Genomic DNA, 15,914 nt, shown 5'->3' with positions numbered 1-15,914 from the left:
GTTGTTTTCTCTTTAAAATTTTGAGATACAGTTTCTTCTAACAGATCAAAATATACCCTAAATCACTAGTGTATGGCTTTGTTCTAGTCTCCTGCCTGATCACATTCTCTCCCTTTTCTCTTTTTTTTTAAAATCTTCTTTCTTTTCTCAAACAACTTCTTATCTTATCAAGTCCTTTTATAAAATCTTTTATAATTTTCATCTTTACAGTCATCTTCTATCCCTTCATTGTATCAACCCTTATTTTGTACATATATGTCTTTCTTCCTTTAAAATTTTAGGAGGCACTTTTTTCTAACAGACCAAAATACGCCCAAAATCTAGTGTGTGGCACTGATCTATGCACTAGCCTGATCATATTTGATCACATTCTGCTTTTTTTGTATTGTTCTGTTTCTGTTTTTATCTTTTTTTTTTCTCTTTCTTTTTTCTTTCTTTCCCTTTCTTTTCCCCTGGTTTCAGGTCTTTTCGGATTTGTATACAGTATATTTGCTGGGGACATTGTAAACCTGTTAGCATTTTGTTCTCTCATTCATCTATTCTCCTCTGGACAAAATGACAAGACGAAAATATCACCTCAACAAAAAGAACAAGAGGTAGTACTGTCAGCCAGGGACCTACTCAATATGGACATTAGTACGATGTCGGACCTAGAGTTCAGAATCATGACTTTAAAGATACTAGCTGGGCTTGAAAAAAGCGTGGAAGTATTAGAGAAACACTTTCTGGAGAAATAAAAGAACTAAAATCTAACCAAGTCGAAATCAAAAAGGCTATTGATGAGGTGCAATCAAAAATGGGGGCACTAACTGCTAGGATAAATCAGGCAGAAGAGAGAATCAGTGATCTAGAAGACCAAATGATGGAAAATAAAGAGGCTGAGAAAAAGAGGGAGAAACAACTACAGGATCACGAGGGCAGAATTCGAGAGATAAGTGATACGATAAGACGAAACAACATTAGAATAATTGGGATCCCAGAAGAAGAAGAAAGAGAGAGAGGGGCAGAAGGTATATTGGAGCAAATAATAGCAGAGAACCTCCCTAATGTGAGGAAGGAAACAGGCATCAAAATCCAGGAGGCACAGAGAACCCCTCTCAAAATCAATAATAATAGGTCAACACCCCGACATCTAATAGTAAAACTTACGAGTCTCAGAGACAAAGAGAAAATCCTGAAAGCAGCTCGGGAGAAGAGATATGTAACCTACAATGGTAAAAATATTAGATTGGCAACAGACCTATCCACAAGGACCTGGCAGGCCAGAAAGGACTGGCAAGATATCTTCAGAGCACTAAATGAGAAAAATATGCAGCCAAGAATACTATATCCAGCTAGGCTCTCATTGAAAATAGAAGGAGAGATAAAAAGCTTCCAGAACAAACAAAAACTAAAGGAATTTGCAAACACAAAACCAGCCCTACAAGAAATATTGAAAGGGGTCCTCTAAGCAAAAAGAGAGCCTAAAAGCAGCAAAGATCAGAAAGGAACACAGACAACATACAGTAACAGTCACCTTACAGGCAATACAATGGCACTAAATTCATACCTTTCAATAGTTACCCTGAATGGAAATGGGCTCAATGCCCCAATCAAAAGACACAGGCTATCAGATTGGATTAAAAAACAAGACCCATCAATATACTGTCTGCAAGAGACTCATTTTAGACCCAAAGACACCCCAGATTGAAAGTGAGGGGGTGGAAAACCATTTACCATGTTAATGGACACCAAAAGGAAGCTGGGGTGGCAATCCTTATATCAGACAAACTAGATTTTAAAACAAAGACTGTAATAAGAGATGAGGAAGGACACTATATCCTACTTAAAGTGTCTATCCAACAAGAAGATCTAACAATTGTAAATATCTATGCCCCGAACATGGGAGCAGCCAATTATATAAGGCAATTAATAACAAAAGCAAAGAAACACATTGACAACAATACAATAATAGTGGGGGACTTTAACACCCCCCTGACTGAAATGGACAGATCATCTAAGCAAAAGATCAACAAGGAAATAAAGACTTTAAATGACACACTGGACCAAATGGACTTCACAGACATATTCAGAACATTCCATCCCAAAGCAACGGAATACACATTCTTCTCTAGTGCCCATGGAACATTCTCCAGAATAGATCACATCCTAGGTCACAAATCAGGTCTCAACCGGCACCAAAAGATTGGGATCATTCCCTGCATATTTTCAGACCACAATGCTTTGAAACTAGAACTCAATCACAAGAGGAAAGTCGGAAAGAACTCAACTACATGGAGGCTAAAGAACATCCTACTAAAGAATGAATGGGTCAACGAGGAAATTAAAGAAGAATTAAAAAAATTCATGGAAACCAATGAAAATTAAAACACAACTGTCCAAAATCTTTGGGATACAGCAAAGGCAGTCCTGAGAGGAAAGTATATAGCAATACAAGCCTTTCTCAAGAAACAAGAAAGGTCTCAAATACACAACCTAACCCTACACCTAAAGGAGCTGGAGAAAGAATAGCAAATAAAGCCTAAACCCAGCAGGAGAAGAGAAATAATAAAGATCAGAGCAGAAATCAATGAAATAGAAACCAAAAGAACAGTAGAACAGATCAACAAAACCAGGAGCTGGTTCTTTGAAAGAATTAACAAGATTGATAAATCCCTGGCCAGACTGACCCAAAAGAAAAGAGAAATGACCCAAATCAACAAAATCATGAATGAAAGAGGGGAGATCACAACCAACACCAAAGAAATACAAACAATTATAAGAACATATTATGAGCAACTCTATGCCAGCAAATTAGATAACCTGGAAGAAATGGGTGCATTCCTAGAGATGTATCAACTACCAAAATTGAACCAGGAAGAAATAGAAAACCTGAACAGACCTATAACCACTAAGGAAATTGAAGCAGTCATCAAAAATCTCCCAAGAAACTAAAGCCCAGGGCCAGATGGCTTCCCAGGGGAATTCTATCAGACATTTAAAGAAGAATTAATACCTATTCTCCTGAAACTGTTCCAAAAAATAGAAATGGAAGGGAAACTTCCAAATTCATTTTACGAGGCCACCATTACCTTGATCACAAAACCAGACAAAGACCCCATCAAAAAGGAGAATTACAGACCAATATCCTTGATGAACATGGATGCAAAAATTCTCACCAAAATACTAGCCAATAGGATCCACCAGTACATTAAAAGGATTATTCACCACGACCAAGTGGGATTTATCCCTGGGCTGCAAGGCTGGTTCAACATCCGCAAATCAATCAACGTGATACAATACATTAACAAAAGAAAGAACAAGAATCATATGATCCTCTCAATAGATGCAGAAAAAGCATTTGACAAAGTACAGCATCCTTTCTTGATCAAAACTCTTCAGAGTATAGGGATAGAGCGTACATACCTCAATATCATAAAAGCCATCTACGAGAAACCTACAGCGAATATCATTCTCAATGCGGAAGGAACGTGGCAGGGATGTCCACTCTCACCACTGCTATTCAACATAGTATTAGAAGTCCTAGCCACAGCAATCAGACAACAAAAAGAAATCAAAGGCATCCAAATCGGCAAAGAGGAAGTCAAACTCTCACTCTTTGCATATGATATGATACTGTATGTGGAAAACCCAAAAGACTCCACCCCAAAACTGCTAGAACTCATACAGGAATTCAGTCAAGTAGCAGGCTATAAAATCAATGCACAGAAATCAGTGGCATTCCTATACACCAACAACAAGACAGAAGAGAGACAAATCAAGGAGTCGATCCCATTCACAATTGCACCCAAAACCATAAGATACCTAGGAATAAATTTAACCAAAGAGGCAAAGGATCTGTAGTCAGAAAACTATAAAATACTCAGGAAAGAAATTGAAGAAGACACAAAGAAATGGAAAAACGTTCCATGCTCATGGATTGGGAGAACCAACATTGTGAAGATGTCAATGCTACCTAGAGCAATCTACACATTCAATGCAATCCCCATCAAAATACCATCCATTTTTTTCAAAGAAATGGAACAAATAATCCTAAAATTTGTATGGAACCAGAAGAGACCCCGAATAGCCAGAGGAATGTTGAAAAAGAAAAGCAAAGCTGGCGGCATCACAATTCCGGACTTCCAGCTCTATTACAAAGCTGTCATCATCAAGACAGTATGGTACTGGCACAAAAACAGACACACAGATCAATGGAACAGAATCGAGAGCCCAGAAATGGACCCTCAACTCTATGGTCAACTTATCTTTGACAAAGCAGGGAAGAATGTGCAATGGAAAAAAGACAGTCTCTTCAACAAATGGTGTTGGGAAAATTGGACAGCCACATGCAGAAGAATGAAACTGGACCAGTTCCTTACACCACACACAAAAATAGACTCCAAATGGTTGAAAGACCTAAACGTGAGACAGGAGTCCATCAAAATCCTAAAGGAGAACACAGGTAGCAACCTCTTCGACCTCAGCCGCAGCAACTTCTTCCTAGAAACATCACCAAAGGCACGGGAAGCCAGGGCAAAAATGAACTATTGGGATTTCATCAAGATAAAAAGCTTTTGCACAGCAAAAGAAACAGTCCACAAAACCAAAAGACAACCGACAGAATGGGAGAAAATATTTGCAAATGACATATCAGATAAAGGGCTAGTATCCCAAATCTATAAAGAACTTATCAAACTTAACACCCAAAGAACAAATAATCCCATCAAGAAATGGGCAGAAAACATGAACAGACATTTTTCCAAAGAAGACATTCAAATGGCCAACAGACACATGAAAAGGTGCTCAACATCGCTGGGCATCAGGGAAATCCAAATCAAAACCTCAATGAGATACCACCTCAAACCCATCAGAATGGCTAAAATTAACAAGTCAGGGAACGACAGATGTTGGCGGGGATGTGGAGAAAGGGGAACCCTCCTACACTGTGGTGGGAATGCAAGCTGGTGCAACCACTCTGGAAAACAGTATGGAGGTTCCTCAAACAGTTGAAATTAGAGCTACCATTCGATCCAGCAATTGCACTACTGGTATTTACCACAAAGATACAAATGTAGGGACCCGAAGGGGTACGTGCACCCCAATGTTTATAGCAGCAATGTCCACAATAGCCAAACTGTGGAAAGAGCCAAGATGTCCATCGACAGATGAATGGATAAAGAAGAGGTGGTATATATACACAATGGAATATTATGCAGCCATCAAAAGGAATGAGATCTTGCCATTTGCAACGACATGGATGGAACTGGAGGGTGTTATGCTGAGTGAAATAAGTCAATCAGAGAAAGACATGTATCATATGACCTCACTGATATGAGGAATTCTTAATCTCAGGAACAAACTGAGTGTTGCTGGAGTGGTCGGTGGTGGGAGGGATGGGGTGCCTGGGTGATAGACATTGGGGAGGGTATGTGCTACGGTGAGCGCTGTGAATTGTGCAAGACTGTTGAATCACAGATCTGTACTTCTGAAACAAATAACGCAACATATTTTAAGAAAAAAGAAAAAGAAGAAGATAGCAGGCGAGGAAGAATGAAGGGGAGTAAGTCAGAGGGGGAGACGAACCAGGAGAGATGATGGACTCTGAAAAACAAACTGAGGGGCGCCTGGGTGGCTCAGTTGGTTAAGCGACTGCCTTCGGCTCAGGTCATGATCCTGGAGTCCCGGGATCGAGTCCCACATCGGGCTCCCTGCTTGGCGGGGAGTCTGCTTCTCCCTCTGACCCTCTTCCCTCTCGTGCTCTCTATGTCTCATTCTCTCTCTCTCAAATAAATAAATAAAATCTTTAAAAAAAAAAAATGAAAAACTGAGGGTTCTAGAGGGGAGGGGGTAGGGGGATGGGTTAACCTGGTGATGGGTATTAAAGAGGGCACATTCTGCATGGAGCACTGGGTGTTATGAACAAACTATGAATCATGGAACACTACACCAAAACAAATGATGTAATATATGGTGATTAACATAACAATAAAAAATTAAAAAAACAATACAAAACAAAACAAAGAAGGCAATCACAGCCATGATTTTTCTGGGTGAATTGCTGAATCCCCTTTTCTCAGAATTATACAAGCTAGGACATTATTTGGGAACTTTATTTTTAATAATAATAATTTTAAAGCTAGAATAAGTCACAGGGATAAAAGGTATAGCATAGGGAATATAATCAATGGTATTTAATTGTGTTGTATGGTGATAGATGGTAGCTATACTTGTGGTGAGCATAGCAGAACATAGAGTTTTCCAATCACTATGTTGTACACCTGAAACTAATGTAACATTGTATGTCAATTGTACTTCAATAATTTTTTTAAAAAGCTATATACCGGGACCCCTGGGTGGCTCGGTCATTGAGCGGCTGCCTTCAGCTTAGGTCATGATTCTGGGGTCCTGGGATCGAGTCCCACATTGGGCTCCTTGCTCAGCGGGGAGCCTGCTTCTCCCTCTGCCTGCAGCTCCCCCTGCTTGTGTTCTCTCTCTCTCTCTGACAAATAAATAAAATCTTTAAAAAAAAGCTATATACCAATGAATTATTGTTTGTATCTAGTAACTTATTCATATGTATTTTGTCTGCCTTCATAATAACCAAGATATTTTTATGACATGCTTTTCTTAAGTTACTACAGACTTCTTTCCTTTTCTCTAGGGTCTGACGTGCGTCCAGTCCATTTCACAATCAATACTCCTCAGTAAAACATGGAAGAGGAGGAGGAAAGAGGGTGGAGAATTCTTGGTCTTCATCAGTTTGTGATTCCTGTATATACATGCCCCTGCTACCATACCATTCTCCATCCCTCTTCCTGGGAAGAGCAAGTGGGGCAGGATAATGTTTCTGCTGGTGGGACTTTTTTTTAATTGAGGTGAAGTTCATATAACATAAAATTAACCATTTAAAAGTGAATAATCAGTGGCATTTAGTAAATTCACTATGTGTGCAAACCCTACTACCATCCAATTTCAAAACCTTTTCATCACTCCAAAAGGAAAATCCATACCCATTAAGCAGTTATTTCTCCTTACTCCTACCCCAATACCTTAGTAACCCCTCATCTGCTTTCTGTGCTTCTGAGACCATGCGTGGTCACTTCCTCCCTAGAAATCCACAGAGATGTATAGGCTATAATGTTGTCTCTCTGACCTCAGGGAAACCAGGGTGTAGATCACTCTGAAAACATGGTTAAACTGTAGACCTCCTGGGAGGAAATTATTCTGTTCCTTTAATAAGAAAATATAGGAATTGGGGATTAAGAAATCAAGTCATCATATATTTAAAGCCTTACCTCATAGATGGATCAGTGGACTTCTTGTAACTCATTGGTCAGACCTAGTCTCACAGCCACTACTACATGCTGGAAAATAGCCTCTGTATTTGTAGCAAGCCAAGGAGAAGAGAGGTGGACACCTTCCCAGTCAGAATAAGAAATATATATGGTTATATTTAAATGTTAATAATTCAATCATTTAAAAAGGAGACATTGACCCAGTAATAAATTAAATGTATATAATTAAGCCTACTATTAGTGAAGGGTAATCATGGTGGGGAAATACACTCCTGAAAATATTTTTAAATTTTTTTAAAAACAAAAGTAGTACTTGATATTATAAGATAAAATGAACACTCTTACTATAATATAGGTAAAAGACAAGAGAAAAGGAATACTCAAAGGTCACTCCCAAATTCTGAGTCTAGAAAATAGAAGGGTATTGGCACACATACACATAATGGAAGTAGGGCTATCCAGTAGGAGAGTAAGTTTAGAGTGTAGGAAGTTGACTTTGCTTCCAAAAATGTGACTTTGAAGTAGGGGGGGAAGGGTACTCAAGGGAAGGCACAGAATAGGCCAGTGATAATATGGGGTTAAGGTCAGAGGTCAGGTCTAGGGATCTGGGCCTAAGAGCCATCTATTTCCAGTGGAGAGGTGGGGAGTTAGTATATCGTGTCCAAGCAAGGTTTCTGGGAAGGGGTGTGAGCAAACAGATAAGATCAAACCTTGGGGATCATCCATATTTGAGGAGAGAGAGAAAAGCCTCTGAAGGAAGCAAGGAAAAGTCTTGAGAAATAAAAAGGAGACACAGGATGGCCTAAAGTCCTGGAGACCAGAAAGGAGAAATGTCAGGATTGGGTGGGTAGGGATATTGTACCCATATTCCTCAGACAAGTCAGGGGAAAGGGAAACAAGAAAAGATTCAATGAAGTTTGCACTGAGGAGACCCCTGTGGCCTTTGAGAGAGCAACTGCCCAACGTCTAGAGCCTGGCCCTGCAGAGCTGGAATTGAGAGTGATGAGGGAAGGTATACAGCTCATTTCAGTCTTTAGATGTCTGGTGATGAAAGAAGGGAGGAAAATCCCACGGTGGTTTAAGGGAACAACGACCGAGAAAGTTTTCAAAGCAGGCATACCCTGACCCTTGTGGCACTAGGTGACACATTCACATGGGGTTTCCTGGCTGGCGTTGGTCAAGGTGGTGTAACCCAGCACTCTTTGGTCAGAGTTTTACACCAACAGGTATCATAGAGTCAATTCCAAAGTTCACTCGGTGGCCAGCTTGTGAAAAGAGCAAACAAACCAAGAGTGGTTTTCTTCAAATCCCATCATCTACACATAAATGACCTCTGGAATAGCAGATAGAACCTCCACCCCTTTTGGAAAGGAAGTGCACCAAACAGAAATACTGCATCAGAAGATGAATAGCTCATCCACATATTTGGAGAAGCTGGAGCCTAGACAAACACAGTTCTCATTTAAAAAGTGGAGTGGAAGAAGGCTGAATATAGTGGAGAGGAAAACAAACAAGATGAAAACTCCTAACTTTGTCAGGCAGAGACTGGCTGGTAGTGGTGGGGGCCCCCAGGCGGGGCTTGGAGAGTCTGCAACATGAACGAAAGGTCATGGGGCTAGGTCATAGTTGAGGGGGTGGCATAAGAGTGGGAGTAGGGATCTTTCAGGAGGTTGGAATCTGGGGCTTCAGCTGTTAGCAATAGCCACTGCTGGGGTGGAGTGGGGAGGGAGTCTTTTACCATCAGCAGCCAGAACTTGGCCTCAGGCAACTGTTTTCTGGGTTGGTTGTTTTTTTTTTTAAAGCCCTAGTAGGCAGAGGTTCTAGCAAGCATAACTCCAAAGCAAGGTCTAGCCCCTTGAATTTGATGAGATAAAACTCCAGTAAAACAGTAAGGAATCCATGAGGCCTTAGAGACACTGTGTAATCAGAAAATCCACTTAGAATTTAAGATAATTTCTGTGGCAGGGTCATTGAATAATACAGAGTGCCCATTACTAAAAATCCAGGCAGAATCCCACTTATTGGAACCAGGGAATAAGATACAAGTAGATCACCACCCACCCTCACCCTAGGCTAAATAGGAAAACTAAGCTCCTAAATATTTCCCTGTTTAGAGACCAGATTAGTGGATTACTCTCTGATTCTGAAGTAGGTGAAGGCCTGCAGCAGGGGATGATGGGGGAGGGATTTGGGGCCAGAATGAGGTCAGTCATTGCCAAAGCTATGTGTGCAGTTCAGCCTTGAATAACTTTTAAAAGAGTTTTAAAAACTACTCTCACTTAGGAAGACAGCAACAACAACAAAACACCTACTCTCACTTAGGAAATTCCAAGGGTTTTAGGAGCTTTGTGCCAGGAACCAGGGACAAAGACCAAATACATTTCTTATTAACCACAAGTCCCTACACACAATCAGAATGGCCCATGCCACTGTGGCATTCTGGCTCATCAACATCCAGTTGGGGGTTGCCTGGGTGGCTCAGTCATTAAGCGTCTGCCTTCGGCTCAGGTCATGATCCCAGGGTCCTGGGATGGAGTCCCGCATCAGGCTCCCTGCTCGGCGGGGAGCCTGCTTCTCCCTCTGCTTCTCTCTCTCTCTCTGTCTCTCTCTCTCTCTCTCTGTCTCTAATGAATAAATAAATAAAATCTTAAAAAAAAGAAAAAAAATCCAGTTGGGAATCCTTGGGGTTCCATCATCTCTGGCCTTACACCAGGGTTAGCATTCTCTTCCAATCTAGGCAATGGGTCAGAAGGGCAGATGTAGGGTTGGAGAAGTACTGGGCCTGGCCTGGATTCTCTCCCTTAGCTCTGAGGAGCAATAAGCAGGTCCTAAAAGGAACTCACTCATGCGGTGCCTGAGGGGCTCAGTCGAAAAGCATGTGACTCTTAATCTCAGAGTTGTGAGTTCAAACCCCATGTTGGATGTAGAGATTACTTAATTAAAGGAATAAACTTAAAAAAAAAAAGAGGAACTCACTCATGACCCCAAAGGTGACTCTCCTCCCCCAAGTCTTCTCTCTACAGAAATACCATGAATGTTAGCCTCTGACCTGAGGACAAGGACAACAAGAAACCTGCACACTATAGACCATATCTTCCCTTTTTAATTAAAATTTCCAGTTCAGTGCATCCTGATTTCATTCACTCCCTGAGGGGTCCTGCTCCTCTAACATTTTCATTGCCAGTTACTTTATGAATCCCTTATTTGGGGCATACAGTCTTCCTTTTAACCATCAACTCTTCCTATCTCCTCTAGGTTAATCAACCCAGTATGAAAGCCAACTGAGGGTCAGAGAAACTCAAGGTCAGGAGGCATCAGGTAGCAGTCGAAGGCTGAAGACTTCCCAGACACAGGGGCAGAGACCATGTGTTTTCAGGGGCTTCAGCAGCCAAAGGCTGTGCTACTTAAGGAACTACATGCAAAAGCACATAGAGACTGAGAAAGCCACCAGCATAGAGTTGCTGTCAACCTGAGCACTAGCTTCTTTAGAATATGGGTTCTACTGCTGGGATTTTCACTTTTCTCTTACCTCATTTCATCATATGTTGGTCTGACTCTAAAATCTGTGCTTTAACTACTCTGCATGTGTAAGAAAATATAAAGGGACTGGCCCACATGTACCCTACTATCCTCTAGTAATGGCCAATTTAACAGGGATTTGGAGAAAGGATCAAGGCAGGACATAATATAATTGGCATATGCACATTCACCTTACAGCCCACTGCTTAGCATATAGTGGGTCAAAAGTGTGTGTTGAAGGGAAAAAGTCAAAACTATTCATATGTGGGAGATCAGAACTTGATGTCCTTCACCTGTCTGAGGTCTGTGGATAAGATCGGAATGTGGAAGGCAGAAGAGAAAACAAACAGGGACTGAACTACAGGGTCAAGATGGAGACCCATCCTCAGTGATCTGCTTCACTGGTATTTTCTACCTCTGAGCAGATTTTTAAACTCTCTCTTCTTTTCCACTTTAATGAGGGCACTTTCTACACACACACATTCCTATCAAACTATATACATTTGTCTGGTCTCTGTGTCTTTGTCCATGCTGTGCTCACATCACTCTTCCACCTCCATCTGTCCTATCAAAACTACCATTCTGTAATGCACCTCTATTGCTTTATATCCTGAAAATATATTTGTATTCTCTTTTTAAGTTGCAACAAAGAGCAGCAACTGTTACTCATACATGATGCCTTATTCTACCCCTTCCTATCTTTGTACCTGTGGGCAGGTTACTTACCCTTCTTAAGGTTCAATTTCCTCGCCTGAAAATGGGAATATTAACAACCAAATAAATGAAAATAAATTTTCAATAATGAAAATATGAAATGGTGTATGTAAAGTGCCTGTGAGGGTCCTGGCATATAGTAAACTTTCAATACATGGTAATTCCCTTTCTCTATTGTTCTGCTTACCCCATTATAATTCATACTTCCTTTACCATTCAATAAAACTTCTTTTGTGAGAACAAAATGCACACATTGCACACTTCACCTTGTCCTATTATTAACTTACATGTCCTCTTTCCTCTTCAGTTTACAGAGAGTTAGAGGCTTAACCTTACATGAATTATCTTACCTTCCCATCCATGGGCCCAAAGTGACACATTTAGTATCTCAAACATAGTACGTGCTCTAAAAATACTTGTTTTGTTGAAAGCATGAATAATAAAGGAAGGTAAAGAAGGAAAAATTTGGAAAAAAAATCTATGACAAAAATGAAATAACTGTGGGTTTTTTTAATTTGTTATGATTTTTTTCTTTTTCAAGATTTTATTTATTTGTCGGAGAGAGAGAGAGCACAAGCAGGGGGAGTGGCAAGCAGAAGGAGAAGCAGGATCCCTGCTGAGCAAGGAGCCTGATGTAGCACTCCATCCCAGGACCCCAAGATCATGACCTGAGCCAAAGGCAGATGCTTAACTGAGTCACCCAGGTGTCCCTATTATGATTTTTTTCAAAGTAAACTCTACCCCCAATGTGGGGCTCAAACTCTCAAACTCACAATTCCAAGATCAAAAGTCGCATGCTCCACCAATTGAGCCAGCCAGGCATCCCTACCTTTTTTTTTTAAAATATTTTATTTATTTATTTGACAGAGAGAGAGGGAACACAAGCAGGGGGAGTGGGAGAGAGAGAAGCAGGCTTCCTGCGGAGCAGGGAGCCCGATGTGGGGCTCGATCCCAGGACTCTGGGATCATGACCTGAGCCGAAGGCAGACGCTTAACGACTGAGCCACCCAGGTGCCCCACATCCCTACCTTTTTAAAGAAATTTAACTTCTAAGAAATTTCTAAGTTTAGGGCACCTAATAAATAAAATCATTTTTATAAAAAAAGAAATTTCTAAGTTTATTTACCTTTTATTTTCTCATATGTAAAAGTGACCAGAATAGTGCCTGGCACAAGTAAATAGTATATAAACTTTTATTATTCCCCTCCCCTCCCAAGTGTACTTCTTTTAGTTTAGTCCCTGGGAAATACTGTCAAATACTATCCCTCAATTACTGTTCAAATTGAAATAAGCAGTAAGATCACTGGGCTTTTGTTTCGTTGAGGGGTGAGAGAGTATGGGTGTGGCGGGGGGAGAAGCCCATTGGGTCTGATACAGAAAATTCTGCCTGAATGCTACCATCTAGTGTTCACTTCAAAAAACTATAAATCTCTCAAGAGACTACTTCCTTCCTCTAAGTAAGGACCCTAATACTGTTTTGTTATTGGATCCCAGATTTGGGGAAATTTTGACTACCAAAAGTACAACTTTTGACAGTAATGAGGTGGTAACTGAGAAACTGGAAATTTCCCTAGAATTCTAACAGAAATGGCCCCATAGTGAACTGATACATCGCAACCAAAGTCAAAGAAATGAAATTTGGGTTAACCTGTGAACACTTCCTACAGGTACATGTGGCTTCTGTTGGTAAATGGAGTGAGAACACAGGTGTTTATTTGAGCCCCTTTCATGTAACAGTCTCTTTACACAGACATACTCTAATTCAGGTATCCCCAGACCCCCCTGAGTTAATATTACTATCCCCATTTTAAAAATAAAATAGAAGCCAAGACAGTTTAACTTGCTTGCTTTTTTGAATCTAGTTGAAAGAATTAGGATTTGTACCCATGTCTATCAATGTCAAGCTCTATGCTTTTTCTTTTTTCTTTTTTAAAGATTTTATTTATTTATTTGACAGAGAGAGACACAGCGAGAGAGGGAGCACAAGCGGGGGGAGTGGGAGAGGGAGAAGCAGGCTTCCTGCTGAGCAGGGAGCACGACATGGGGCTCGATCCCAGGACCCTGGGATCATGACCTCAGCCGAAGGCAGACACTTAACGACTGAGCCACCCAGGAGCCCCAAGCTCTATGCTTTTTCATCTCTATTCCAATGCTTGTTAAATGTTTGGAAATCCCAAAAACAACTCACAAACTTTGGTTAATATCCTTATAGATTTCTACTAGTGGTGACCTTGTTTAACAACTAAAGAAACACAAAACCCTTGGCATATTAATGTCCTTAAAATAAATTGTACTGGGGGCGCCTGGGTGGCTCAGTTGTTAAGCATCTGCCTTCGGCTCAGGTCATGATCTCAGGGTCCTGGGATCGAGCCCTCCATCGGGCTGTCTGCTCAGCAGGGAGCCTGCTTCTCCTTCTCCCACTCCCCCTGCTTGTGTTCCCTCTCTCGCTGCCTCTCTCTGTCAAATAAATAAATAAAATCTTTTTAAAAAAATGCACAAATCTTAAGTGTAACATCCAGTGAGTTCTGACTAATGCACACACCTGTGTGACCCAACCCCTATCAAGGTACAAAACATTATTATGATCAGAGAAAGTTCTCATGATCTTTTCTAATCAATACCTTCCCCTACTCCCACAGAGGCAACCAGTGTTCTCATTTTTTTTCACCATTGAACTTTATAATGCATTAACTGAGAATTCTGTTGTGTCAAGCTCTCGCTCAGCATAATGTTTTTGAAATTCATCCAGTAGTTTGTTCCTTTTTATTGCTGAATACCACTGTATAACTGTATGGGAGTTTATAGTTCAGTTAGTTTATTCATTTTTCTGTTGATGAACACCTGGCCTGTTCCTGTGTTTTGGCTATTATGAATAAAGCTGCTATCCAAGAACATTCTTGTGTAACATTTTTTGTGGATATAATCATTCTTTCTGTTGAGTAAATATCTAGGAGTAGAAATGCTTATTATACACCCTGCAGTTCTACCCCTAAGTATCTACCCAAGAGAAATAAAAAAGTATACCCACAAAAAGACTTCTATGAGAACATCTGTCACACTTTCCCCAGAGTAACAGTAATATTTTGCACTCCCAACCAAAATATAAGAGTTCTGGTTGTTCCATATCCTTCCAACATTGGGTTTGTCTGCCTATTCATTTCAACCATTCTGGTGGTTATACAGTGGAATCTCATTATAGTTTAATTCTCATTTCCTGGATGACTGATAATCTTTTTTATGTGCATATTAAGACCATTTGTAGATCTTATTTTGTCTGCTCATATCTTTTTGCCAGTTTTTAAATTGGACTGTTTATCCTTTTATTATTGACTTACAGAATATTTTCATATATTCTGAGTTCTTATGTCTTCTGGATACCTGTCCTTTGTCTGAAATATATTTTGCAAATATTTTCTCCCATTATGTGGTCTACCTATGCATTTTCTTAATTGTGCCTTTTGATAAGCAAAACTTCTTGATGAAGTAAAACTTACCAATGTTTAAAAATAATAAAAAATAAGCTTGTGCTCAACGCTGAAGTTTTTTAAAAAGAAGAGGAAACAGGGGCACCTGGGTGGCTCAGTCATTAAGCGTCTGCCTTCGGCTCAGGTCATAATCCTGGGGTCCTGGAATCGAGCCCCTTATCAGGCTCTCTGCTCAGCTGGGAGCCTGCTTCTCCCTCTCCCACTCCCCCTGCTTGTTCTCTCTCTCTCTGTCGAATAAATAAATAAAATCTTAAAAAAAAGAGGAAACAAAATTAAAAAGCAACACCAATCTCTAAAACTCTCTTAATATTCTGATGTGTATGTAAAGTTCTAAATCTATATTTGCAAATGTGTGCGTGTGCATTTGTATAATTTTTAAAGATTTTTATTTTTTAAGTAATCTCCACACCTAATGTGGGGCTGGAACTCACAATCCCGAGATCAAGAGTTGCAAGTTCTACTGACTGAGACAAGCCAGGTGCCCCTGTATAATTTTTAAAAGTAGTAACACGCTAACCACTCAGTTTGGTTGCCTTTTTTAATTTAATTTTTTTTTAAAGATTTTATGTATTTATTTGACAGAAAGAGAGAGAGACAGCGAGAGAGGGAACACAAGCAGGTGGAGTGGGAGAGGGAAAAGAAGGCTTCCCACTGAGCAGGGAGCCCGATGCGATGCGGGGACTCGATCCTAGGATCCTAAGATCAGGACCTGAGCCGAAGGCAGACACTTAATGACTGAGCCACCCAGGCGCCCCTGGTTGCCCCCCCCTTTTTAAGTTTATTTATTTATTTTTAGTAAACTCTACACCCAATGTGGGGCTCGAACTCACGACCCCACGACCAAGAGGCACATGCTCTTCTGGCTGACCCAGCCAGGTGCCCTGGTTGTCTTTTTAAAAAGAAAACTTGAGATGGATTG

At 40.5% G+C, this 15,914-nt stretch overlaps 1 protein-coding gene across 1 annotated transcript in view; it reads right to left on the bottom strand.

Moving 5' to 3' along the window:
- GLDC (glycine decarboxylase) overlaps positions 1 to 15,914 on the bottom strand; it is a 153,418-nt gene that overhangs the window by 133,255 nt on the left and 4,249 nt on the right. Inside the window, exon 2 of the mRNA XM_027616322.1 lies at positions 7,278 to 7,399. The gene's annotated coding sequence lies outside the window, so the exon portion shown is untranslated. The remainder of the gene's footprint in view (positions 1 to 7,277; positions 7,400 to 15,914) is intronic.

This window comes from Zalophus californianus, chromosome 13 (assembly GCF_009762305.2).
Source record: "Zalophus californianus isolate mZalCal1 chromosome 13, mZalCal1.pri.v2, whole genome shotgun sequence".
Lineage (NCBI taxonomy): Eukaryota > Metazoa > Chordata > Mammalia > Carnivora > Otariidae > Zalophus > Zalophus californianus.
Note: the sequence above shows the minus strand (reverse complement) of the source record. Positions and strands in the feature narration are given on the sequence as shown.